This window comes from Meleagris gallopavo, chromosome 1 (genome assembly GCF_000146605.3).
Source record: "Meleagris gallopavo isolate NT-WF06-2002-E0010 breed Aviagen turkey brand Nicholas breeding stock chromosome 1, Turkey_5.1, whole genome shotgun sequence".
Classification (NCBI taxonomy): Eukaryota; Metazoa; Chordata; class Aves; order Galliformes; family Phasianidae; genus Meleagris; species Meleagris gallopavo.
In genome coordinates this window covers 67,796,714-67,822,550 of record NC_015011.2, presented here as the reverse complement: position 1 = coordinate 67,822,550, position 25,837 = coordinate 67,796,714, and the positions used below count along the sequence as shown (strand labels likewise).

At 37.1% G+C, this 25,837-nt stretch overlaps 1 long non-coding RNA gene across 1 annotated transcript; it reads right to left on the bottom strand.

The window, feature by feature from the left end:
* Positions 1 to 8,524: 8,524 nt before the first annotated feature.
* Positions 8,525 to 24,280, bottom strand: LOC109368495. The gene is made up of 3 exons (XR_004161104.1): positions 23,802 to 24,280; positions 21,661 to 22,826; positions 8,525 to 10,132 (listed from the first exon to the last, which is right to left on the bottom strand). It is a non-coding gene; the product is annotated as an uncharacterized LOC109368495 (long non-coding RNA).
* Between the last annotated feature and the right edge of the window lie 1,557 nt (positions 24,281 to 25,837).

Genomic DNA, 25,837 nt, shown 5'->3' with positions numbered 1-25,837 from the left:
CTTGAAGAACAAGACAAAGCTGTGTGAAGTTTGAAAGTTAAATTGCTTTTAAATGATCTTTAGAGTAGCTACACAAACTACTTCTGACAGTGATGAAAAAAATATTACCCTCACACGTATGAGTTTTTTGCAGGGTTTCCCTTCTTGAGGAATTAAGGCTACAAATAGATTCAGAGTAAATGAAGGATTAAAATAGAGACGCACCAAATATTATAACTATGGTGTGTCACATGAGAAGTCCACCAGGAAAAGCATTCTGCCAAATTGGTACAATAAAATCTGTGTCCCTTCAATGAAGCTTGGAGTCAACCAAGCTCAATCAATCAATTTACAAACATAATAATAAGTCAAGCAATTTTACATGGATTTGTTCTCCCCCTCCCTCCAAGTTAGTTGAAGTTGTGTTACATTTACCTGATACAGTTCTTGTGAAAAGAGATCTGAAAGGAGCATAAATTTCTCATCCAAGTGACTGCAATACTACACCGTAAATGGCCGCATTTTAAGACTGTGTGTGGCAGTTTTTGTTATTCACAGAGAAGACAAACAGGAAGTAAGTACATAAGTAAATTCAGATTAATGGGAACAGCAGAATGAAGGACTGAGATTCTATCAATACTGTAAAATCATTGCTTTTCACAGTGCCATCTGGCAAACATCACTTAATGCAACATTAAGGGGAAGTATAAACATGAGACAAAGACATATGTACTTCCAGATTCTGTGGTTACTGAATTAATTTCTAATGAAGGCTTGGAAAATGCCAGGTAAGATTCTGACAGACACTCTGGCAAGATCATAACAACATGCCCAACAATCATTGAGATATAAGTAATTCTGCTGTGCCAGACTTTGATTAGAGACAAACTTTGAAGCAAGGAATCTTTGTTGTATATGCAAGGCTGTAGCAAATTACATACATGCATCCTAAGTACCAGAAGTGTTCTTTCACACATGGAAAAATATTGTCTGTTGAGGACAAAAGAAAGTATGGATCCAAAATCTGGGTGCCAGACATGCTGTAAAACTGGATAAAAATATGGAGAGAGGAAAAAAGGAAAAAGCAACAAAACAGCACGCACACACACACAAAACAAAGAACTCAAAGCCACACAGTGACCGGCTGCAATAAGCCAACGAATATCTCAATAAGAAGCAGAGTTTTTCCCAGCAGTAACTGGAAATACATTGTCAACTCCAGGGCACACTGCAGACAAAATTGAATGAAACCCCAAAAACGTGGCGGGCCTATTATGGAAGTGACAGGAAAATCAACTTCACAGAAATCAGCACATGGAACTGCATTGTTTCCCAGTATGCAGAAATCAAACTAATGAGTGGTTTTTGATGTTATATTATTCCAACCCTCTCTTGCCTTCCTCCTCAAATCCCAACAGTCAATAAAATTCTTTCTAATATCAAGAACAGAACCTTTTATATGGGGATGGGTCCATCAGACACACTAGCACAATTAAATAACTGTCCCAAAAGTTCATATGTAAGATTTTTACCAAACAACTTATTAGTGATGTTAGAGTTAGTGGAATTAGGTTTCCTCAGTGTTCTTTGCTACGAGTCTGTATATTTAGATTTTGTGACAAGTCTTTACGCCAATGCATTTAATTGAAAAATGCAGAATTATTCCTTTAATCACCATAGTATCTGCAAAAAATATTTTTTTCATCATAAAGTAATAACCATATTTCGCCCATTTGCTTTTATTTCATATTAACTGCAAACAGAAAGAATCAGATACACCAGCATTTGCTTGTTTCCTTGATTTTTCACTTGACTTTTTAATTCTAGAAAGCCACTAAGAAAGCCTACATAGTAGATAGCATAAACAAATTGAAATTATAAAATTAAATACAGCAACGATGTCTCATGACAATTTGAATTGATTTTTATGATTACTCTGGATTTATCTTCTATCAGAAAACACCCGTTTTGATAACCTCAGGTTCATGGACATAAATGGAAGGATCACGTTGCAAAAGGGAAGACAGACATGGCCAGAACACTTTCACCAAACAGATGGTAATGGCCTTGGAGCAAACTGTAAGTCTTATAGTCTGTATTAAGCAGAAAAGCCAATGGCAGCAAAATGGAAGATCAAGGTAGAGTTCATCTAACCTCCAATAAAGTATAAAGATGTATATTTACTACATATACTGCACGTTTAGGAATAATTTTTAACTCACTAGAGTATGTTTGGACATGTAATGACTTTGGGATCAAAAAAATAATACTCCTGGCTTTTCTATGTGGTAGAAAAATACAGCATCAGTATTCTTTTCAGTTACTATTTGCACATTATGACTTAAGTGTTGTTTCAGTATCATTCTTCTAAAAGTCCCAAAGGGAGGAAGCGTTAACATCATTCTAAAATGAGTGAGTGACAGCTATGCAAAGGTTATCAGTTCAATAGTGCCTCACCTGCCTACCCATGAATGCGTATGAATTTGACCCACCGCACTGAACCGAAAGAACAAATAAGCTCCTTGAAAATACTTTAAATATATTGACTATTTTTATTAGAGGTCAGAATAAGGATCACTATTACACAGATACTTAGATTGCGTTTTTAAGTGAAGCTTACAACCTATTACAAAATAAATACACCACACATTCACACACCACTATACATACATAAAACCACAATAACCAATAGATTTTTTACTTCATTTTTACCCAGGAAAATGGAACAGTTTAACAGAGTTGATCCACTCACGGTTTCGTCATCTCAAATGTGTGACAAAAATAGGAATAATGAACTCTCCATTATCATTTTCCTTTCATTTTGCTGCATTATGGAAATATCTACTTGCTGCAAGAAGTTAGATATTGTTCCCTCAAGCTATGCTGAGGGATTAAGTTAACTGATAGGATGCTAACCTCACAACAACCATCTAACAAAATGAACTTCTTGTTTTTTCAATACGTGCAAGACTGTATGTTTTATATCTATACAGTTATGATAGAAAGAATTCGTCATCATTGTTAAAGTCCTACTAAAGGAGTTCCTCAGGCTCAAAGTGACTGACAGGCCCAGCCTGTGGAGCTCTGACAGCCCACGTAGTGCAACTAAAAGACTCTGCTTCTATAGCCTCAGTGCTTGGGACAGACAGCAGGCTGCCCAGCACTTCCACAGCACAGACGGCCCCAGGCTGGGAGCATAGCAACTACAAACACAGAACTTCCCTGTTCTGAAGCAAGAATAAGAACAGACCTACCAATTATGAAAAGAGGACAAAACTGAAGTCTGAAGCAAACTTCATGTAATTTAGTAATATAATACTCCCAAAGAATCTTACTAATTCTCAGATGTGTTTAAGGCAGTGAAAGTAATCATTGTTACACACATAGCTCAAACATGCTTTAAAAAATACAATACATTAAAACAAAAAAAAAGCCAGAGACCTTTGTTTGAGTGTCCATGTACATAGGGTGTATTCATCAGTATAATTTCACATCTGCAAACAAAGCTATTTTAATTTATATATTGGAAAGTCTGCTCAGTAAAGTAGAGTTCACGTTTCTGTGATACTACTCTAATCTCAATAAGTATTGATGGGACAATTCACTGCCTGAAGAGAGACAGCAATTTAATAACTTTTTCTACTCCTCTCTGGCAGGTTTTGACAGATATACATGTTCTCAGTGAGAAAGAAGCTCAAGAGGATCTGAAAGTCATTACAGTTTCTCTAATTTTCCTATCTGCCTTCATTTATCACCATTATTGCTTCAGTGACGGTAAATTCAGGATGTAATATGCAATTTACCAACCCTTTCAGTGAGTTTTGTTAAGTCCACTTCATAAAAAGAGGAAGGAAAGATGAATGAATTCTGCTATTACAACTTCTTTGGTTTTCATACAGAGTGATACACTAGTGGAAATAACAGTCCTATGCTTTGCAAGACTTACACCTTATATAGCAGGCTTCATGGACTGTCCTAGCAACGATTTCTTTACTGCAGCAGCAAGTGATTACGTGCATTTATTTTGGCTGATATTTCTGCGATTTTCAAATGCATCCTGTTTTTACATGCAAACTTCTTAATTGAATACTCCATTATAGAAAGCGAGTCTCTCTCCATATTCCTCAAAGAAGAAAATGGCTTTGCCTTCAAGAAATGCAAACGGAAAGGTGGCAAATGGTATAGCCCTGACAAAGAGGTATCACAATTCTTTATCATTATAGAGGAAAAACAGGCTGTTAACAGAACTTTATTGACACAAAAGATTATTGAGAGGTACAGAGAATAACTACAGTGTGACTCTGAGAGAAAACAACACACTGGGTAGAGTTGCTGGGAGAGGAAGAAACTCACCAGTACAGGGAATGAGCAAACAGGTAACAGGGCAAAGAGCAAGGAAAGGCACAAATGGGCATGCGAAGTGGAGGGACAGAGACATCTCATAACATACATGGGGAAAAGCACTTCAAAAGTTATTCAGGAAATTACTTCAGAAATTCTGTAACAGATTTTGATATAGGGTTTATATGGACCTTAATGCTGCCTGCTGCCTGTCATGCAAGATTTAGAGATGATTTTCAGGAGAATGGAGGCAGTTCTCACCTGATTTTTTTTCTTCTGAAGCAACAGTAAATGACCAGCTTTCCACTTCTCTCAGTCTGTGAAATGGTGTATCACTTAAATAAGAGCATTTTGAACTGATCAATTTTTGACATCATTAAAATAACATATTGAGAAATGATGAAAGACAGCACTTAAATCATCACTATTGCAACTAAATAAAATGTGAATATAAAACCATTTGGCTCCAATTACAAAAAAAAACAATTTAGCCACTGGAATTCCATGCTGATCTTCTCCCTTCTTGAAGAGGAGGAGCATAAAAACCTGCTACTGACACATAAAATACAGAAGAGCATCTGTTAAAATACTGCTCTATAGTCTTTAAGAGCAGGGGTGCAGAAAACACACTTATTTTTAACTGTAGAATGGAACAAATTATTTATTTCATCAGTTCTTCAAGTTCTTCTTTTCAGTTCAAAGTCAACAGTAAATGTTAACAATGTTAATTTAGCAACAACCTTTTATGAAATACAATGAAGAAGACTGACTTGATATAACAATAGTACGACTTCTTTGGGCTAGTACTGGTAGTTTTAAAGTGGCCACACAAACACTCTTCTGCTCCATGTTTTTGTTTAGGACAAGACACCTGTCAGACACAGTTACATCACCAACCACAGGACTTGATCAAAGGATGTAAGAGACAGTAAATCTGATAACATGAGTGAATTAGCTTGAATGTAATGAAGAGAAGTGTTTTTGTTGGGGATATTAAGCATACATGAAAAATATTAATATAAATAATAAGGCTACCATTAAGTTGGTACTTTGGCCAATTTTATGGAAATAAAATGACGTATTTTAAATTAAAATGTGTTATGAAATATGCAATAATTTCCAGCAGACGCCAGCACCATTGGTGCACTACAAAACTCTAGGATTTTCTAGAACTATACGTGTTTTAAACTTGAGCGCAGTCCACAGCCTACTGAGAAAAACACACAAGCTGCATATGACAGCTTTCAGAAATATATATAATATATATAATAATATACAGTATGTTTCTGATTTGCATGAATACTGCACTCCAAGAGTCAGTACAAATTACTTCCTAGTGAAATAAAATATACACACTCAAAGCCATTTTGTAATAACTATCTAGTAATCTTTTTCCTGAAGAAATGTTACAGACCAAAGTAGGGAAACACAGACTGAAAAGCTCCAAGACATTCATAATACATAGACAGTGAAGAGGAATTCAGCTTCTTCGCAGTCACTTAGCTCAGAAAGGTCAATTAACTACTCACCAGCAGGGAAAGTATGCCACAAACAGAACGCTGATTTGATATGAGATTATGGCTTGTTTTGTATAGAAATGGAAGGCAAAATATCCAAAGGGTGTGTTGTTGATTTAGGTCTATCAGTTCCAGAATGACTCAAGATTTTTTCTGCTAATAAGGAAGAGTGACAGCTTTTTTCTTTCATGTTGGCTTCCTGAGTTTCGAGTTCTGCTAACTATCAGTTTCTAGTGTGCTTTTATACTGTTTGTGATGATTAGTCACCTTGGATACACAATTATTCTTCTCTATTCTGTGATTCTATGCCAAATTTCAATTAAAAAATACAGCAACTTAACACACAAGTAAAGGCTTCATAATGATCCCAAACTTCAGAAAGAAACCTTTGACCAAAATGCATAACAACCAAAATATTAGTTACATTATTACTCCATTTCATCCGTGTTTTCATAATCAAAATATTGATTTTGCAGATACCTTCAGAAAACTAATAAATGGTCACGAACATCAAAGCAAATTCTCACTTTTTACTTGAGAAAATGTTGGCTGATCACTCATGCTATATTCACCAAGTTGTAATTAGAATTTTCTGTGGTAAGAGTCACACTGAATCCTCTGCTAAGTTTTCCCTATAGGGGAATATATATAATAATTTATTATGTATAATCTCTGTATATGGTGAAACATGTCTATTTATAACAAGCAAAATAAAAAGGATTAAGTAGGATTTGTGATAAGGATTTGTGCATGATTTGTTCCAGTTTAGCACTTTTTAGACACTATGACATCATAGCTAATTCCAAACCTCTTGATATAGTTAACCTGATTTATAAGAGTATCGTATTCCCACTGGGTTACATGAGAAACAGAATACTAAATATCACAGCTGACACCCCTCCCAAAGGCACCATCAAATATTTCATTGAAGATCTTAAGCTGTAATAACCCCAAAGCCCAGCCATTAACAAACCTTCACACACGAATGTATCCGCTTACCGTTTCAACACATTTCTAACACCGAAGCTGCAGCTCTCTCAAACAAGATCGCTTGTTTCACTTTGTCACTGTCTATGTGCGAATGAGGCAATAGAACTGAATCTAAGGAAAATAAGCCATTATTCACACATTGCATTAATTATCTTACTAATGAAATTAATAATTCTGCAAAATAAGTAACACTCAAGACTGCAGCATGGGATCTGACTTCACTGTGCCAGTGGCAGCCAGCTTGTACACCGTACGGCTGAAGTAGGAACCTAGACAAACTTCTCCAGAGTGATCAGTTCTGTAACTGGAGCAAAATACTCCCTCTGCTATCAGTTCCCTTTATTCTTTATTTTCAAGTATTTCTGCACAGAAGATTCCACCTCTGTCTGCAGCCTCCAGGTAAGCAAATAAAACGTCCTTCCCTCGGTTACTCCCTCAGAAAAGCAGTTATCACAGTTAATCTGCTGTCAAAATTTCAGTGAACTACTGCACTACTGTTTCGGTAAGTATGCAGCAGAAAGGCAACTTTATCAGGCAGATTTAAACTAAATCTAAAATAAGACGTTATAGAAAAATAATTGTTTTGAATTAGCCGGTAGGTTAAGTCCAGCATAGAAATACGCCACACATCATCCTTACGCTTAACAGAAAAAATATACTTACTAAATGGGCTGCATAAATTCTGTATGTCTCAATGCAGTTTCAAAGCTACTACAGTGCCTTCACACCCAGCAGATGACACCTAAAGAGCTGAGTATTCAGGTATCTGCCATCAGGGACTGGAATTGCAATCAGTCGCTCTGTCCAATCCAAGGGAAGCCCAATGACACCATGCAGTACTTGTTTCTTGGACTGCAGCAAACATTTTGTCCAAAATTTAACGATTTCAAATACAAATCTTACCTTTTCAAAAACACATCATATTCAACATTACAAACGATATATATTTGGCTGCTGCTGGACAAGTTTCACTAAAGAATACACCTCTAACTGAAAGCAGGGATTTTGTACTGGTAACATCAACTATGAAACACCACCCTCCTGCTGAAAAGCGTAGGACATAGCTGAGGCTATATATCATTGCTCTTTCTGAACACTGAACTCAAGAGCATACTTTGCTTTCCCTCAGCTTGCCATCAATATCCATCAGCAGCAGATCCAAAGCACAGTCCTTCCCGTGGATACTGATAAAATATCTTTTCCACAGGACCTGCTGCAGCCATTTTAAAACTCCCTGCTTCCCGTATTATTCTCAACATTTGCTCTAGTGTGTTTATTTTTCTCTTCTCCCCAGAGTCAACACACCACAGGAACACCACAATTACATGACCTCTCAGTCCACAAAATGTGAAGAGACATGTTAGCAGGACAGTGTGAAACCTCTTTGGGGAGACTGTCCTGGCTCTAGGGAGGTGACTGCTTAAGCCCATATAGGATGTATCTTTCGACCTGCCCCATTTACCTCATCCTTCAGACAATTTATACTCCTTGTAAAGCTGGCTCATTCAAATTCAATTATTTCATCCACAAAGAGGTTGTGATGCACTCCATTCCCACTGTCATCCTTTTAACATTTGGGATTAAAACGTGAAAATTGGGGATGAGAGAAATAAATAGCCAGGATAAGAACTGAATCGATTCTGAAGCTACAAACAGGGTCGCAGAATAGACAGTCAGTGAGGTGTCATTAAAACCAATTTTATTGGTTGCTATTGATAGATAGGTTTTCTAAAATAAAGATTTATAAAATCAGAATACATGCTGAAATATATAAAAAAAATACTTAATATTACAAGTATATTTTCATGAACATTTTTAATTTGCTATTACTCAAGAATATCTTTATAAAATCTGTACGTCAGGTGGTATGAATTTAAGAATTTCCAGTGAAGTTTTCTGTTCCCTTAGTAAGACAGACTGTAATGTCTTAATCATAAATGTATGATCTGAAATGGAAATTGGCACAAGTATATTTTAGCTAGGAGAGTTTTTATTTTTGAAATATACATTTTGAAAATTTAACTCTGCAATTTATTGGCTTACAGATCCGTAAAGGAGAACCACATGAAAAAGTTCCATTAGAAACTGAGCAAAGAGGCTCCATTTCTATCAGCGTCCACTTAGGCAGACTTAGAAGGTTGCATTAGTCTGCACTTGGAAGCGCATTAGAAGGCTGTAGCACGAACACTGCCTTTTTCTGACATGTAAGAATCTCCAAGAGGGGCAGTACAACAGCAAAAGATTTTTTTAGCGTCTAATAAAGGCTGAGCTCACACATGGCGAGGATAACAACGCAAGCTCTCTTCTCTAATTCAGAGAATTCCTTTTTCCAGAATTATAATAAAAGGTTTCCCAACTTAAGCAAATGGTCATCTAAGAATTTCAGTTCATCAGCAGTGGGCCATGCTCCTCTTCATCACAACATACCTCAAGTCCTTTTGATAATTCCTATGCTCCACATAGTCAAAAATTATTTTTGTCTTGCGTACTTCCTGGGCAAGCAGCAGCCTATGTTATAGCCACAATACATGGCACTTTGCATGTCTGACACATCAGGGCTGTGCAAGGCATCTTATCAGGTAGACTTAAGTCAAGCAGTAGTATCAAAACAGCCACTTCTGTCAAATTTGGCTAAAACCTGACAATCAATTTCGAGGTTCCTATTAGGAACATGAAAGACAGACAGGAGCATAATTCACATCTCAGGATACCGGATCAAAATAGAAGTTTGGGGCACTATTGGTCTTGAAGACATTTTTCTCTGAAATTGTGCAAGTCAGAATTCTAAAACAATAGTGCTGCACTGTGTAGTCTAAAAGCTTAGGTTTCAAAATGAGAGAGAACTATACCAGCACTTCTGAGGTGCATGGAAGATGGGATGTTTTAAAACTCTGATTGTTAGGTGTTTATGGACTCAGTCAATAATCACTGGATTGGCACTTTAGAGCCAAACTGGCTCTAAAAACAACAGAGCAGCTGAAACGAGTATTATCTCAAATTTTCTGCAAGCCATCAATATTAATTTGTATGAATGAATTTTAGAACTAATTTGCTAAAAAAACAACCACCCACCCACAAAAATAGTAACGATAAAAAAAGAAAAGAAAAGAAAAAGAAAAGAAAGTTTTCTGAGTCGCTAGTGCTGTTTTCTTTGTTTCCCATTGTGTTCCGTGGTTGAGTTGCAATGCCAGATAGGGTCTGATACTGTAAATGCTTCCAGATGTAAAGATCAGATTTAATACTGCATGTGGATGTAAATCTTATTCCCACCAGTTACTGTTTGTATAACCCTTCTGAGTTCAGACCTAAAAAAAAAAAAAAAGTAAAAAGTCTATATCCATTATAATGTTATTAACTTCCTTATCCTCTGTCAGAGATAAAGGAACGCGGGCCTAAGCAATCAATCAAGGTCTAAAGAACATGAGCTTTATTAACATTAAATTTTCACTATCATGGAACTAGGACTTCACCTGGTTTATTGGCTACCTGAATAAGGACCAACAGAGAACAGGAACATGCAGTAAACAGCTACCAACTCCTAAATCTTTCCACGGATCCACAGAAACAGCTCATGCTAATAAGTCTATTTTATACCAGTACACGTGACCTACCATCCAATGGTAAATATCCAGAAGACATTCTAAAGGGACAGAAGAAAGCTTTTACCCAATTATCCATGCAACCGAAAACAGCAGAGCACTTGTTACATATGGCATCTTTTCACCATCCAAGAAGTAATACTAGCTTCATACTGGATCCAATGAAGCTTTCAATACTATCTAAGCAATCTTTGAGCACTGGTATCGTTTTTTCTTCTTTTCTCTATCAATTCTGAATCCTCCTTGAAACTCAGACCAGAGGCTCAGTGAGGTTACAGACGTGGTAGTGCTAGAAGGTACTTTCAGAAAACTGCTGTGATCAGGTTTATGATGCTGACAGCTCTTCTGTGTCCCTCTGCACTTTAAAATGAGAAATCAAATGATGCCTTGGAATGTCAGAAGCATGACACGATCTCTAAGACTTCGGAATCTGCTACAAACAATAGTAATTTCTACTACTGTCCAAAAATCCAAGAAGTCTCTCAAATAATTTAACTTCCCTAGACAAGGACAAGTAAATATACACATCGAAAACTGCCAACATGTTTCAGGTTGCCTAAGGATCTCAAGCAACTCTTCTGTGTGTTCCATTCACTATTTCACTGCAACAGAACAATTTTTGAGATGTATCATTTTTTCTCTTCTTAGAAAAAGAAGTCAATACTTTTTCTTCTAAAAACAATTTCAAAGTTACTTTGCTAATGTAAAATTAAGAAATACTTTAAAAAGTAAAACCAATAGCACATTCTAGAAGTTTATAAAATAAACACAAAAGCACCTCTCGGGTGCTGGAAGCCTTCGTGCTTCGGCCTTTGTGCCTTTACAGTGGCCCCATCATGTGTTAATGTTTACATACATTTAGTAACAAAAAATAGTTTCCTCTAGAATTATGCACAAAGAACATCTGTCTACAGTGAATCTGAAGCTTGACTAGTCTGCTTTGGTTACAGTTACTCCTCATGCGCTATCGATACCATTTGCAAGCTTAATAGTAATGGTTACACAACCAGTAGAAAAGGGAAATTAAAAAAAAATATATTATGCAGTTTTAATGTGTCCACTCTCTTACAAGAAATTAGTGCTGGGGCTGGAAGATGGAGAAGGACTCGTGGGACAGTTTTCAAGTACAGACATATATCGCTAAAGGTGCGAGACTATTTATACATATTTTAAAAGTTAACCACAGAGAAGACCCTTGAAGATTTCTCCCATATTGCTTTGAAACCCTGTATTTCTCCCCCTCTTTTTTTTTTTCTCTGGATGCAGAGAAAAATTGCTCCATTCCTGCTTGGAATCGAAAGGAGAACAGGAAGTAACGTCTGAGCTCCATAGAGATTCATTTTTATTTGCTTACAGGACGTGGCAGATTCAAAAACTGGCTTCATTTTTCAGTATCCTTAAAGGACCTGGCTTTCTTTTTTTTTTCCTCCTCTTTTTGGCGGGGAGCACAGCTGGAACTCCAAGTTCAGCCAAAATAGACAATAAAACAGTAAGAAGGCATAACGCCAAAAATGCAAAGACATCAGCATCCAAAGCATAATTCCACCCTTCTCCCTCCCCCAATGATTTACACAGGAAGACATAAAAAACAGAAAACCCTCTCTGTCCTAGAATGAACTCATCATATTTTAAAACAGCCTATGAACATCTCAGACCCACTGGAGGCGAGCTAAAGAATGATACCGCTCATTTGAGCTGACAGATTTTTTTTTTTAATCCATATGTTTTATTGTTACGCTCTTTTGAATATCATACTTTGTTCTGCATCTTGGGAGAAAACATTTGTGTGAAGTAACAACATGTGGAATCTCTCACACCACACAATATGCAATTTGGTTTAAGACTAACTTTTTTCCTCCTACTTCACAATACAGTTTTAAACATTCTCATTGGCAGTAAGCCTGAGCCGACCTCTATGCCAAAAGAATCCCACTTATTAAAACTCTCATTTTGTTGCTGAAAAAATGATTATTTATTTATTTTGTTTAGGGGGGCTTAGCCAGCAAACAATGCCATGAAAACAACGAGCAACTGCCAACAAAGATGTAAAGCTTCTCTGCGAGGATGCGTGCAAATGTTTCCTCACATTTACAACAGGAAGTCAGGCGGGATGGGTCTGGGGGAAAGTCTGGAAGCTTTATAGCGAAGTGGAGGGAAAGACAAAAATAGATTTTAAAGAGGATATTGTCCTCCGTGCTGCATTAGTCCTTCTTTGGAATTAAAAGCTAATTATGTCAGCATTTCCTTTCCATTGTCTTAAAGTCAACCTATATAATCTGCAGAAAGTATCCAGAAACTGCACAATGCCTTCCTCTTATTAATGAGAGTCAAAGAACAACCTTTGCCAAAGCATGTATCCAAATTGGACAGAAAACAAAAATGGCAAAACACAGGCTATCTCCTTCACTTAAGAGAGGCACAGCGCACCTGAAGAAAACATTAACTTTTTTGCTTTCCTATGAAAGAACATAAAGAAATGTTAGAACATTTGCATTAGAAAGTATTTAAGAGCTACAAAAGAAAAAAGGTAGGCTTTGGGAGGGTTGAATTTCAAAGCATTTGTAAGGCCAAGCACTAGAAGCCACACAGCTTTGGAAAAGTGCAGAAAAGACCACAAAGTCACTGAGGGTTTAAACATGATTTTCAGAGGAACTGCTGCACGAACTGACTCAAGCAGATGTGGCAAAACGGCACTCTAGTTGGAGCCAGTGAAAACTAGATCATCCAGAAGTAGTGGGGCAGAAACAACAACAAGAAAAAAGAATTTCTGAGACAATTTTCATGACACTGACATTTGGGGTTTCCAGGTTCTGAAAGGAAAACAGTAGCAGGTACAGTAAATTTAAATACAGAACAGATGGCATCTGTGTAGCTGTGGGCTGGTCCTGTGAATAAAACAAGGGAAAACAAAACAAAAAGCCAACCAATCAGAAATACAGGAAGAAAAAAAGAAAGGAAGCAAAGTAGGCCCATAAAGGACACAAGAATGGACTGCTACAGATTATTTAGCAAATGCCTGCAACTTTAAAGGGGTGAATAACAGATTGTCTACAAGGGCCACTACAGAAGTAATGCCTCTTATTTTATTATACGGCCCATGACATCAGAGGTGGATGTTAGTGATATGGCAATAGAGGTTGAATCTTCCTGCCAATATTCTGTTACATTTTGTTGTCATGCAACAAACGGCAACAGAGGGGCAGTCAACAAAACGGTTTCTGACATGGAAGTGCACATGCAACGGTCTGTCATTAAGTCTTCCATAGGAGGGGAAAAAAAATGGGACCTACTAACATTCATCAATGCTTGTTGGATGTTTACTCCATGGAGACCAAACAGTGGATACGAACACACTGAGCAGTGCGTTTCAGCAGTGGCAATGGGGGATTCACCTCTGCTGGTGGAGATGCTTATGAGCACAGCATGCAGGATCGTTCATCACTGGCCAAAATGCATAACTGATGGTGGTGGCTACATTGAAAAATAGCGTTCTGTAGGTTTGAATTTGCTATCAAATATTATTACTGTGCTCTTTGTTACCTGTTGAAGTTTCCACAGAAATAAGCAGGGGACTTTTGGAGCAGCCTACATATATTGATGTTCAATAAGTGAGTATTCACACGAATGTGTGCATGTTTCACTGATGTCACACCAAAAATACATTTAATTGCAAGAGCAAAGGGCATATAGCATTTTTTACTAATATGGACTAAGTATAAATAAAAATCACAGTGGAAGCTCACAACACATCTGGTAAAAGGACGTCCACTAGGTTTCCAGAGCAAAAACTAGAATTTTAGTTTTGCAGTAGCCTGACACAAAGCTCTGCTTCATCTGAATCACCGTGGTATCTCATGAAAATTCAAAGTTCCTTAGATATACACTCCACGAAAGAGTCCTGCTTCCTGACTGAACTGCAACTCCCCTCAATGGACTCTAGCTTAGCTCTAGAGGCACATAATGAAAATGCACCAAGCAGCACAACTGTCAACTATTCTGTGGCCACTGGAAACCCAAGATGTTGTTACATGTGCAGCAACACATTTCTAAACAAATGCATGCAAGCTCTGCCTGCTCTCCAAACTGGCTGTGTGCAAGCAGAGCTTTGTGCTAACAGAGACATGCTACTGTTTTGAGGCAATCCTCAAATATTCTTCATTTGGTTGTCTTCAGCCATAAGCCTAATGTTATTTATAAAAGACTGCATATATGAAGACAGTATTTTCAAGCACTTTTTGTTGAATTGTCAACTTATGTCCCATATTTATCCAATGGAAAAATACATACTTCCCCAGTTCTAACCTAGAAATTATACACAAAGAATAAAAATAGGCAATACAATAGAAAGAGCTGAAATCCAGTGTTTGGTTTGTTTTTTGTTTTTTTTCCCCATTTGGTGTCATTTTGGGAACTCTCCTATTTATTTTGCTGACTTTTAACGTACATGAAAACTAGTTCAGAGGAGAGAGTATAAGAACACATGCCCCACTTGTGCAAGAATAAAGAGAAAAGACTCATCTAAGTTCTGGGAGTAAAACAATGGGACAATTAAAGCTAGAGCTGATAAGTTTTCACTCTAATAGAGACACAGCATTAGCAAAAACTATGTACTTATTTATTCATACCACATTCTTCATTAAAGACACGAGAGAAAAAAGCCTTCCCCTGCATACTGTGTGCCACCCCCATGAACGCTGCTCAAATGGCAAAAGAATGGTTAAGAGCCCTAGAAGGTCTACAACCAAGAAAGCAAGCTGTGGATGGAGGAATGGAAACCAAGCCAATTGTCTAGACAGCAGGCAAAAACAAACAATCAAAAACACTGACTAAATTTAATCAGATGCCCTCTATTTTCTTAAGAGAATGGGTAGATTGTAGCTAGGGTGACGCAAAAATTGTGATTGAAATTTCTTATTTGTATTTAAATAGAGAGAAAATTCATCCCAGTTCTGTACTTGTCATACTCATTTTTGCATACTGAAATCAAGAACCATCCACAAAATAAACACTGGCTAGGGATAGCCAGCCTCCAAATTCAGCAGTGATTCTACACTCCTCCTATCTGTATGTACTCTTCTGCCGATCCTCCCACTCATCACCTGAAACAGAAAAGGTCCCCTGTTTTCAGGATACCCACAGTTTTCTGTTCTCCACAGAAGGCCCTTTAGGATTCAGACTGGCATATTCTTTCTTGAGAAGTGGGCGAATTTGGAGAAAGACAAATAATGTGATTTATAAAATGTACTGACTATAAGTTGCACAGATTGCAGTACATAACAGCTGGCAGGACATTGAAGGACAATTACAGAGTTGAAATAGTTCTTGTTAGAGATCTGCTATCTCCAAATTTTCACCCAAAGACGTTGAAGAAAACGTGCTGAAATTGTAAAAATTTCTTGAGGAAAACGACAACTTCTGGTGGTGCCAAAGTCAACACCTCCCAACACTTCAGTTTTTCATGTGAAAATTATCTGAGGCCTGAGATTATTGACCTTGTAAAAATAGCACCTTTTATAATTTTTTTTTTATTTAAAGCATAACTTTCATTGGCTTCTCAGGTTGCACTATAAGAGTGTATCGTGATCCTGTTTTAAAAGCAGAGAATGGTATCAACAATGAATCCTTACTCAATGTGAAATATAATATAAAAAGTTTATGATATTAGAGTTCTTTAATCTAGAAAAACATCACTGAAATATATAATTAACATCAGTTTAAGAAGTGTACTTGTGTGTGCTAAGCAATGTTTTCTGAGACAAGCTTGTGATAACTCACTCGAATATTTATTCAAAAAGCAATTGCTAAGTAAATATTATAAACACTGAAAACATATTAAAGATCATAATCTGAAACGCTGATATTAAAATCTCATTTCCCACACTCAGAGATCATGTGTCATGAAATTCACATTGCAATTTAAATAATCTCTATTTCACATAGTATCAGCAGAAACAAGATGGACCGAGAGCTATTTATAGGCTTTTCATCAGATGTCTGTAAAAAACAAACTTAAGTAAATGGCATCCGATTCACAGATAATCTCTGAACAAAGGGATTATGTTTAAGTGAATTGCTATGAATTGCTATCATCACAGCAGGTTCATTTAATCACAGAATAAAACACTGAAGAAAAAAAAAAAAACACTTTCTGCTTACCAATGGAAAGCATAGATATACTTTATTAAACTAATAAATTCCCCCTTAAAATACCTCTCAATACAATTATGATATGCCAGTAATGACAGAGTGTAAAGGTAGGTGTATATGTGTATCTCTACATACACATATAAGCCCCAGTTCTTTAATTTTTTTTAATAGTTGCAAATATTAGGGGGTGGGGAAAGAACAAGTGAATCTGTATGGAGCCAGCAGACCACTGTTAAGTTAATCCATAAAAAAAAGATCACAGATGATGTGGTAACAACATGGCAGCCTTCCATTATCTTTTGCATCAGGGTTGCATGGCATTCCACGATGCACTTGCATGATGCAAGTCAGCAGGAATGAAATCTGCATCGTATGCAAGACAGGTTACAATCCTCAATTATTTTTTTTAATGGAATCACACTTCAGCACTAAAAAGATCCAGTTGCTCAGTGTTTGGTATGGCTTCTGTGACTGCTTTATCTCTCAATCTGGAATAGCTGCCATGGTGGATAAAACAAACTTCAGAACAGGCTAGGAATTCCATATTCAAAGCATATGGCATCTAAAATACTACCTTTATCTAGAGCAGATTTCATCCTTCATTTACTAACTTGAATGTATTATTATGCAAGAGTAGGAAAGAAGGCACACATTGTGAGCTAAACATAAAACTGCAGGAAAATAAGATGAAGAAGCAAAGCAAAAGTCTTATGCTCATTAGAGTGAACAACTATGCTAGCAACTTTGTAAAAAGCCACAAAAACAATCAGAAAAAAAACATGTAAGGATAAGAATATGAAGAATGAATAAGAATATGAATAAATGACCTAGAAGAGCAAAGTGATGTATTTAATACATATAAAAGGGGTAAAAGTTAAATGAATAGACACGTACTGGCAAAAGGCCAGCTCCTAACAGAACACAAACCTTATAAGACTTGAGTTCTGTTTTTGATTTGAAACTCATGAACTTTAAGTGGATTTGAAATTAAGCAAAATACGTTCATCCATTCCTCCTTAATAACAGGAAGAGAAGAAAGTTATAGTTTGGAAAAGGCAGCAGGGTACAAATCATTCTTTTGCTTCCCAACCTAAAGACGGGTAAAGCGGAGCAGTTAGACGACACAAAGGAGCAGCTCACCGCTGGCAACTCTCCTCCCAGAAGATTGCAAAGAGTGCTAGCCTGCTGATCCTGATTCTCTCAAAAGCTCTCTTTGGTTTGCTTTTTTTCTTGTTGTTGTTGGTCTGGGGGGAGAAGAGAAGTTGTCCCTTCTCCTTCCCATTTTTTTAAACAGGCAGAGAGGTTAAAAAAAAAACAAAACTCCTGTAGAGCTGTAATGAAGGCAAGACCTGTCCAAGAAGCACTGTGCACACATTGTAGCAATAACGTTACTGTAACCACTGTGGTCAGAGAAGACATGATAGACAAATTAGTAGAGATTATTTCAGGCTCTTGCTCACTTCTACCGGAGGCCTGAAAAAAAGTGGTGCATCTGAAATCTCACTAGATTTTTCCATGTCACCAGCTGGCCTACTACAAAGCATTATTAACCTCTCAACATATTTTCAAATCAGCAAGTTTTTGAAATTAAATCTATGACTTTATTTTATATTTTGAAGCCCAGATTGGGTTTCAGAACCAAGTGGTAGGCACACAGCTAGTTTTGCCACTGGTCCTCACACTGTGCTCAGTTGCACAGTCTTCCACAAAGATGTTCTGTGCTTAACGTGAAAAGATAGATATCCACATTCTCTTGGGACAGAATTCTTGTAACCACACTTAGAATTACCTAAGAAATGCAGGCATGAAGAAAGGAAGCACCATAGTTAGCACACATTCCAGCCTGATATCCCATATCATCCACTCTGGGATGTCTCCTGAACTCCACATCTCTGGAATAGCCAGTGCAAATAATGCAACACTGCACAGTGGTTACTGCCTGCAACAGAGAATAACAGCACTACTACCGACAAAGAAGAGCATGAAACTCTTCAGCTTTTTCCTCTTTCCACTGAGTTCAATCTGAGCAAATTCTTTGGCAAGAAAGTGAACTAAAAGATCCAAGAAATCAAACATATATGTGGTAATCTTCTGAGAGGGGAAGAGTACTGGCAGGCTGTATCACTAAATACACTGCGTGTTATCTAGCAGATCCAAGATTAACATACAGAGATTGGATTCTATACAGGAAATCTATTATACCAATTGCTCTCCAGCTATGTGCATTGATGATTTCAGAAAGCCAAGTGCCGAACTCCGGATGCATGAGGAATGAATGTGTTTCCATTGAGACAGACTTGGTCAAAATACTTCCATGGAAGTTGTTCCTCAGCAGTAAAACAGCTTTTCAGTGTATTCTTCCTTTTTTTTTTCTTTTTCTTTTTGTGAAAAGTATCTGCGTTTGAATGCATTACTGACATGTGATCCAGCTAGAAAACCAGGACCCTAGAGCAAATAAACTTATTTTTATAATCATAGCATGAAACATTTCGTTTCTCATTTTAAAATCCTCTTTGTTGGGAACAGTTCTGGCTGTGACCTCTTTTTAAGCCACTTCCATGCAGGAAATCCCTTCAGAACTCTGTAATTTTAGTAGATTTTAGCACTTGGATGTAGACTTTATGGATGTAAGCCATTCTCTTTTTGTTCAATATTGGTTTTCTATTAAGTAGAATTTCAGAGAAATACTGATCATGTAAGACCAAAATCTGTCCTGATCTTATTGAGTGCAAAGGACGCTTACTACTTCTGCACTTACACCATCAACCACTGGCCTCCCTGCTCAAAGGGAGCTCCAGGAGAGTTCACAAAATGTTTTCTTAGCATGGGACCATCCTGTATTTGCCTCATAACTGGCTTTGTCTCACTGCATGGTCTTGTGAGCCAATAAAAACCTGCAGAAAAAGAGCTTTCACTGACACATTAGCTCAATGTTTTTCGACACTAGAATTATTGCCAGGAGGTCTTAGACATTTGAATACTAAAGGTTTCTCAAGATAGACACTGACTGACATTCTACGGAGGCTTACTCTCCTCTGGGTGACACTTAAATGACAGTTTAGGTGATTCCTCAGCTGTGCTTTCCATAATTCTACAACAACTTGCTTCAACTGACTAATGGAAATTAGACAGGGATTTCACATCCTTGCATTTAAAAGGGTATCATTAAACTTTAATTCCTCGCCAATGAAAAATAGACTGCATTTAAAATAAAGAATACACATTAATACTGATTAATCTCTCCACTTTTAAACTCAAGAAAATCTTAGAAAATCTTTGTAGCTTAAAAGACCTTAATTTATCTAGTTTCTAAAAGCCTAGCCTTCACTATTTCAGCCAGAAAAAAAGTGCTCCTAGGCAGAAACCACAGTATGAATCTACAACCAGAGCAAAGTGTTTATGGAAAAAGTTATAAATCCCTGAAGAGGACTATCTGATAACTGAAGTGCTGCCACAAACTGCTCTGTAGCAAAATAAATAGATAAAAAGACCTTAGAACCAAGCAAGCTGCTTTTGACTTCCAAAAAATCAACGTATAGAAAAACTGCATCTACAAAGTAAATTTTCCTTAGACACTTCAAATGAACATAGCAAGATTCAGTAATAAAGAAGAAGCAGGCCATGCCAAATTCACCAACAGACTTTGAAAATTAATTGCTTTTCTACATTTTTAATGAAATAAAACGCTTTTACATGCTAGACATTCTGGAGTTCATTTTGGAAATATTCCAATTTTCTTCCTTGTTGAAGACTTCCAGAACTCTAATTTTAAGAACCTTTTGGATCAAAGTAAGAACAATATTTGTCACAAACACTCTGTATCTGCTATACATAACTTCCGTTTTAAACAAAAATAAATATATGGAGTATAGTATCTTCCCCCCTCCTCAAATCAGCAAGTCTTTCCATTGTATCAAATTCAAAACATCTGACATTCTACAGCATTCCTGCTGTGAAATTTTCATTGCAGTATGAATTCTACTTGTTAGCTACAGCTAACAGTGTACTTCTAAGACATTTTTTCCACATAGCCAACACTTTTGTGCTATTTTCTATAGCGGCAATGCATCAGATTTTATTTTTTTTTAAATATATTTTTCAAGTGATGGTCTTGTACTGTGAAAGAGAACTGATTCATCTCAAAAGGACTCCTATCGTCAGATTTGCTCAGCTGCGTTACAGAATTTAGCATCTAGAATTCCAAGGAGCACCATCTACTCTGGTTTAACGTACACTGCATAAAATTCAAAACTGGTACACTCAACTACGCTGACTCCATAGGCATAAAACTACTGAGTCTGCCTTTTACATCGTGTAAAGCAGATCTGTGTTCACAAACTCGCAGCTGAGTACTAAGGCGGATTCACAAGTAAATTACTTTGCTCTAGAATGTACATAGATCACTCACAAAGTAATGCCTCCTATTGGTTTCCTTGGAAACTACTACAGATACCAACAGCAAAACACCACTATTTTGATAGAGCCAATTCTCAGCTACAAAACACTAGTATTCAATGTAGTCATCACTATTAGCTATGCATTTTTGCCAGTGATGAACAACAGCCTGCTTGCCACGCTCAGAAGCTTCTGCAGTGGTGGAGGTGACCCACTGTTGCTGTCACCACTGCTGAAAAGCACCGACCACCGCATTTCATACGCACTTCCGTGTCAGATGCCATTTTGTCAGACTGCCCCTCTGCTGTCATCCGTCACACAGCAACAAAATTTAATAGAATATTGGTAGGAAGGTTCAACCTCTACTGCAATACCACCAACATCTGCCTCTGATGTTGTGGGCCAACATAATAAAATAGGCAGAATCACTTTCAGAGTAGCCCTCATATTTTAACATTTCTGAAAGGCTGCACAGGATAACATGCAGAAATACAGAGGCTGTGTTTGTAATATATTCTTAAGAAGCCAACACGACTTAAGCTACTCTAAAGCATTTCAACGCTTCAACACTTCTGTTGCTGCAGAGAGAGAAGCCTGTGAACATAGAGTATGTACCTACTTCACCTCTCCTTGTATGCCTCTTCCCAGTATCTCTGGTAGGGTACAGATAACTTAGTTTCTCTCTAATTTACCTGTGCAGAGGACAGCCTTCACTCTTGGCACACCATTTGAATCCAATGTTTTTATAATCTCCATCAGCTGTAACACTTCTTGAAAGTAAAAAAATGTTACATAAATAAGACAACTGAGTGCTGGATTACAGCAGAACCTTGCCAGTACATATATTGTTAAGCAATCACTCATCACTAAGCCTACTAAAAGGATTTTTTGGTTTACTTTAAGGACACACACAAAAAACCAGAGGAATCAAAACACTGAAATTATCAAATAGCACCAAACTCCACTGAGCAGGATAGGGTAATGACTTGTTAACAGTTGAACTCCAGAGCCATGATACACAATGAAAGAGCCTATTTTGAACTCATCGGGGTGATAATTCTGAAAAGTTTCAAGGACTGAGTTAAGAAAAATCCTTTAATGTAAGAAAATCTTTTTCTAGTGTACCATGTGGTAAACAAGCAGCATCTTTTGCACAAAACTACAGATAGGGGCTCTGATAATAACAGGGTGCCACTACTCACTCCACTTAAAGGTGTGAAGTAATCAACACACATAGCTAAAGAATTGTGTTTTTTTTTACAAACTAGTTCAGCAGTAATATATTTTTATCCATATTTAAAATCAATTTTGATTTGCACAAGCAGAGCAAAGATAAATTAGCGCATGCTTGGTCTCTGGAGAAGGACACAATTCAGACTTAAGAATATGCATTAAAATATCACTCACTATCACAGTTTTGCATATGAAAGACAATACATTAATCCTGATAATGGTAAGACTCGGCTGAACAAACTAGCTATAGGTACCATTTCTTAAGAAGTCCTGCTACAAACTTTTAAGCTAGCCAAGACAATTTTGACACAATAGGCTGGAGCAGCTACACTTATAGCTTTGTCAGCTGAACTGAAGAGTGGTAGCCCTTGGCAAAGTTAAAAGCAAAACAAAACAGAATAAAAGGCAACTGCAAACAAGTTTAGTTGGCAGCCACATAACAGTTGTAGCCAAGAGCATGACCCACCCTATCTTACATCATTAAAATAAATCTTACTGGGAGACCCTTTTCCCCAGTACTGGATCTCTCCAGATTTGACAGGGCAGGCAGCGAGCAAGGCTTCACCCCTTCTGTCCACTGCAGAAGTTACTAGTTGGCTCCATTTTTTGGGAAACAGCTACACATCTGAACAGGAAAAAAAAAAAAAAAATCAGCACTTGCCTGCCTGATTTTTCCACAGTTACCAGAAAATATTTGATTCCATTCACAGCTACCAGTTGCTTCTTATGCAGATACGGGCATTTCCTTTAGAAACTAGAAGAAACATGTGACTGATAAAAAGAGACTGGCAAGCCAGAAGTTGGATATTTAATGCGTATTCCACTATTACTATATTCAGAGCCTGTATTTTTATCATAGGCAGGATGATGGAAAGCTCCCAGCAAGTACATGTAGCACTGAGAGCAAATAGATTGCAGTTTTATTGTGGTCATGGAAATACAATATCTAGGTGAAGATTTTTTATTTAAAAGCCAAACAATATCCACTCCTGTTTTTTTGTTTTTTTCTTCAGGTTAAAATACCAGCAAGTATTAAGAAATTATTAAGAAATAAAAGGAGAAACAGACACAAGACCATGCTCAGCTGTTTCCATTTTGAAATTCAATGTAACAATTAGACCTTTCAGCATTCCCTCTTAATCACTTTCCCCCAAAAAACCTTCAGTGAAATCTGTAAGGTTTATTTTACTGGAAGTAAGACACTAATAATTGTCTCAAATAGAAATCAGACATCTCCAATCTTGCTCTGCTGAACAGATCTTCACCCCAATAACAGAAATTACAATACTAGTAGTCATCAATGTACGCTCTTTTACTGTTGGGCCACAAACATGTCTCTGTGAATCTTTAAGAAACAGCTGTTTTATGCAAGACAAAGTAGTATCTGATAGAACAACAGAGGTGCTACCATCTGGATTCAACTCACCTTTTTGAACACAAGTAATGACCTAAACCAGTACTTCTCATACTGAACCACAACCCTCAATGAAGTAACAAGAGAATAGAAAGGGTAAGTAGGAGTTGTGGATAGGTAGGGGAAGACTTAATTAAAAATTAAGCTATTAAGTAGTAACAAAAGCAAACAATAAAACCAAATTACCTTGATTTGCAGCTGGAAGGAGCTCACTTCCTCCAGGGGCATCAGAAGCTGTACATATTTACATTAGCTAGTGAACTACCAGCTCCCTCAAACTGCTAACAGCAGCTTAGTTCCTGAAGGGCCATACAAGGAGCGCTTACACCTGCAGCTGATAATGACTGCTGATTTCCACACCTTCCCCCCAGCACCCTAAGGAACTTTGCCACTGAAATTAAAAGTAGCACAGTAGTAATTTTTTCTTTGGGAGTGCACAAAAGCAGATGAACTCAAACTGTTCATATTTGTTCGCCGAGTGAAATGCTCATCTACCCTATTCACTGCTTCATTAGTAAAGAGAACCTACATCATCTTGTGAAAAGAGTTGATTAATGCAATAAAACGTGCCTGAAACCAGAACCATGCTATTTTTCAAAGCTTATGAAAAGTTTTCTTCTTTTCTGAAAGAGTGGTGAGGCACTGGAATGGGCTGCCCAGGGAGGTGGTGGAGTCACTGACCCTGGAGGTGTTAAAGGAACATTTGGGTTTTGTGTTGAGGGACATGGTTTAGTGAGAACTATTGGTGAAAGGTGGATGGTTGGACTGGATGATCTTGTTGGTCTTTTCCAACCTTGGTGTTTCTGTGGATTCTGTGATAAACCTGAAAGTAAGCTACAGATAGTGAAAGATATAAAACAAATCTTCATCATACATATTCATCATACTTAGTTTGAGAATAGTTTTCTAACTGTTTTGAAAGCAATTTTCACCCAATCTCATCCTTTTCACATATTCTTTTATCTGAAAAAGACACTTTTTCCAGCAGGTCTTCTAATCATGTCTTGGGCAAACATACCAAACAGTATTTGAAAGAAGGCAACACCAATGTACAGTTTTTCAGTATGAAACTTCTGGAAGTGTGATCAAAAGAATACCAGCAGGGTAGTTGTAGTTTTAAAAACCACTGGCTATTTTCAGGTGTTTCAAATTTACAACTTCACCTGTTGCTTTTAGAAAACCTATAGCTTTCAAGACATATACAAAGCTGCAGCTTCCCATTTCTACATTTTTGCAGTTATATTCAGCTCAGATGCTCATCTGTGCCAGGAGAAAAAAATATATATATTTTAAGTTTAAGAATAAATTAAAAAATTTAGTTTATCTAATGTCAGAATTAAAATATGCTTTTTATTATCACTCTTTTTATATTATAAACACACTTATATGTTATCACACTTTACTGTAAATAACTGCAGAAGCACTGCAGAATGGGCTGATTTAGCAGAGGCTTCACTCCCCATTCCCCTCAAGCAGCTCTGTCTTCCAAGCTGCTGCAGGACAGGGAGATGCTCTGTGCCCGTATCACGTTTATCAGGGCAGCCTGAAGTACCAACCTTTGCATTTGCTGACACATAGTTACATTTTCAACAGTCATTTTGGTATGAAGTCCTATACAGAGGCAAAGTTTCATTATACTACCTTGCTGTAGAGACAGCAAACTTGCCTTGTGTCCACTGTTTTGTGAAATGATAGCTAACGTATCTTGTTGAAGCAGCTACAGACTACAGGGGCAAGCCAACAGGCAGTACGGTGGTTAATGTTTATTTGTGATCAAGACACACAAAGTATGCAAATAAAAATTATTGTTAACTACACTAGCAACAGTTTACTGAAAACTTGGAATTGAGGAAATTTAGGCTCACCACCATTCAACACCACCTAAGCTGATCAATTATTGAAAAGTTCAGAAAGTTTAATAAACTGATAACTTGTTGTTACATGACATTAATTTCTTCGTTATATATGACCTAACTAAAGACTGACCAAAGAGAGATGGATAGAAACTGCCCATTTTCAGGCCAGCTTGGCAGCAGGTATTAACAATAGCTTCAGAAAGACATCATGCTGAGCCCCACAGAACTGAGTATTTTTCATTACTTAACCTATACTTTAAGACGGAAAAAACAGATCAAAACTAATCTTCAAAATGCAAAGTGAAGTTCTACAACAACAACAACAACAAAAATGATCCAGTAAGAAAAATAAATAAATAAATAAAT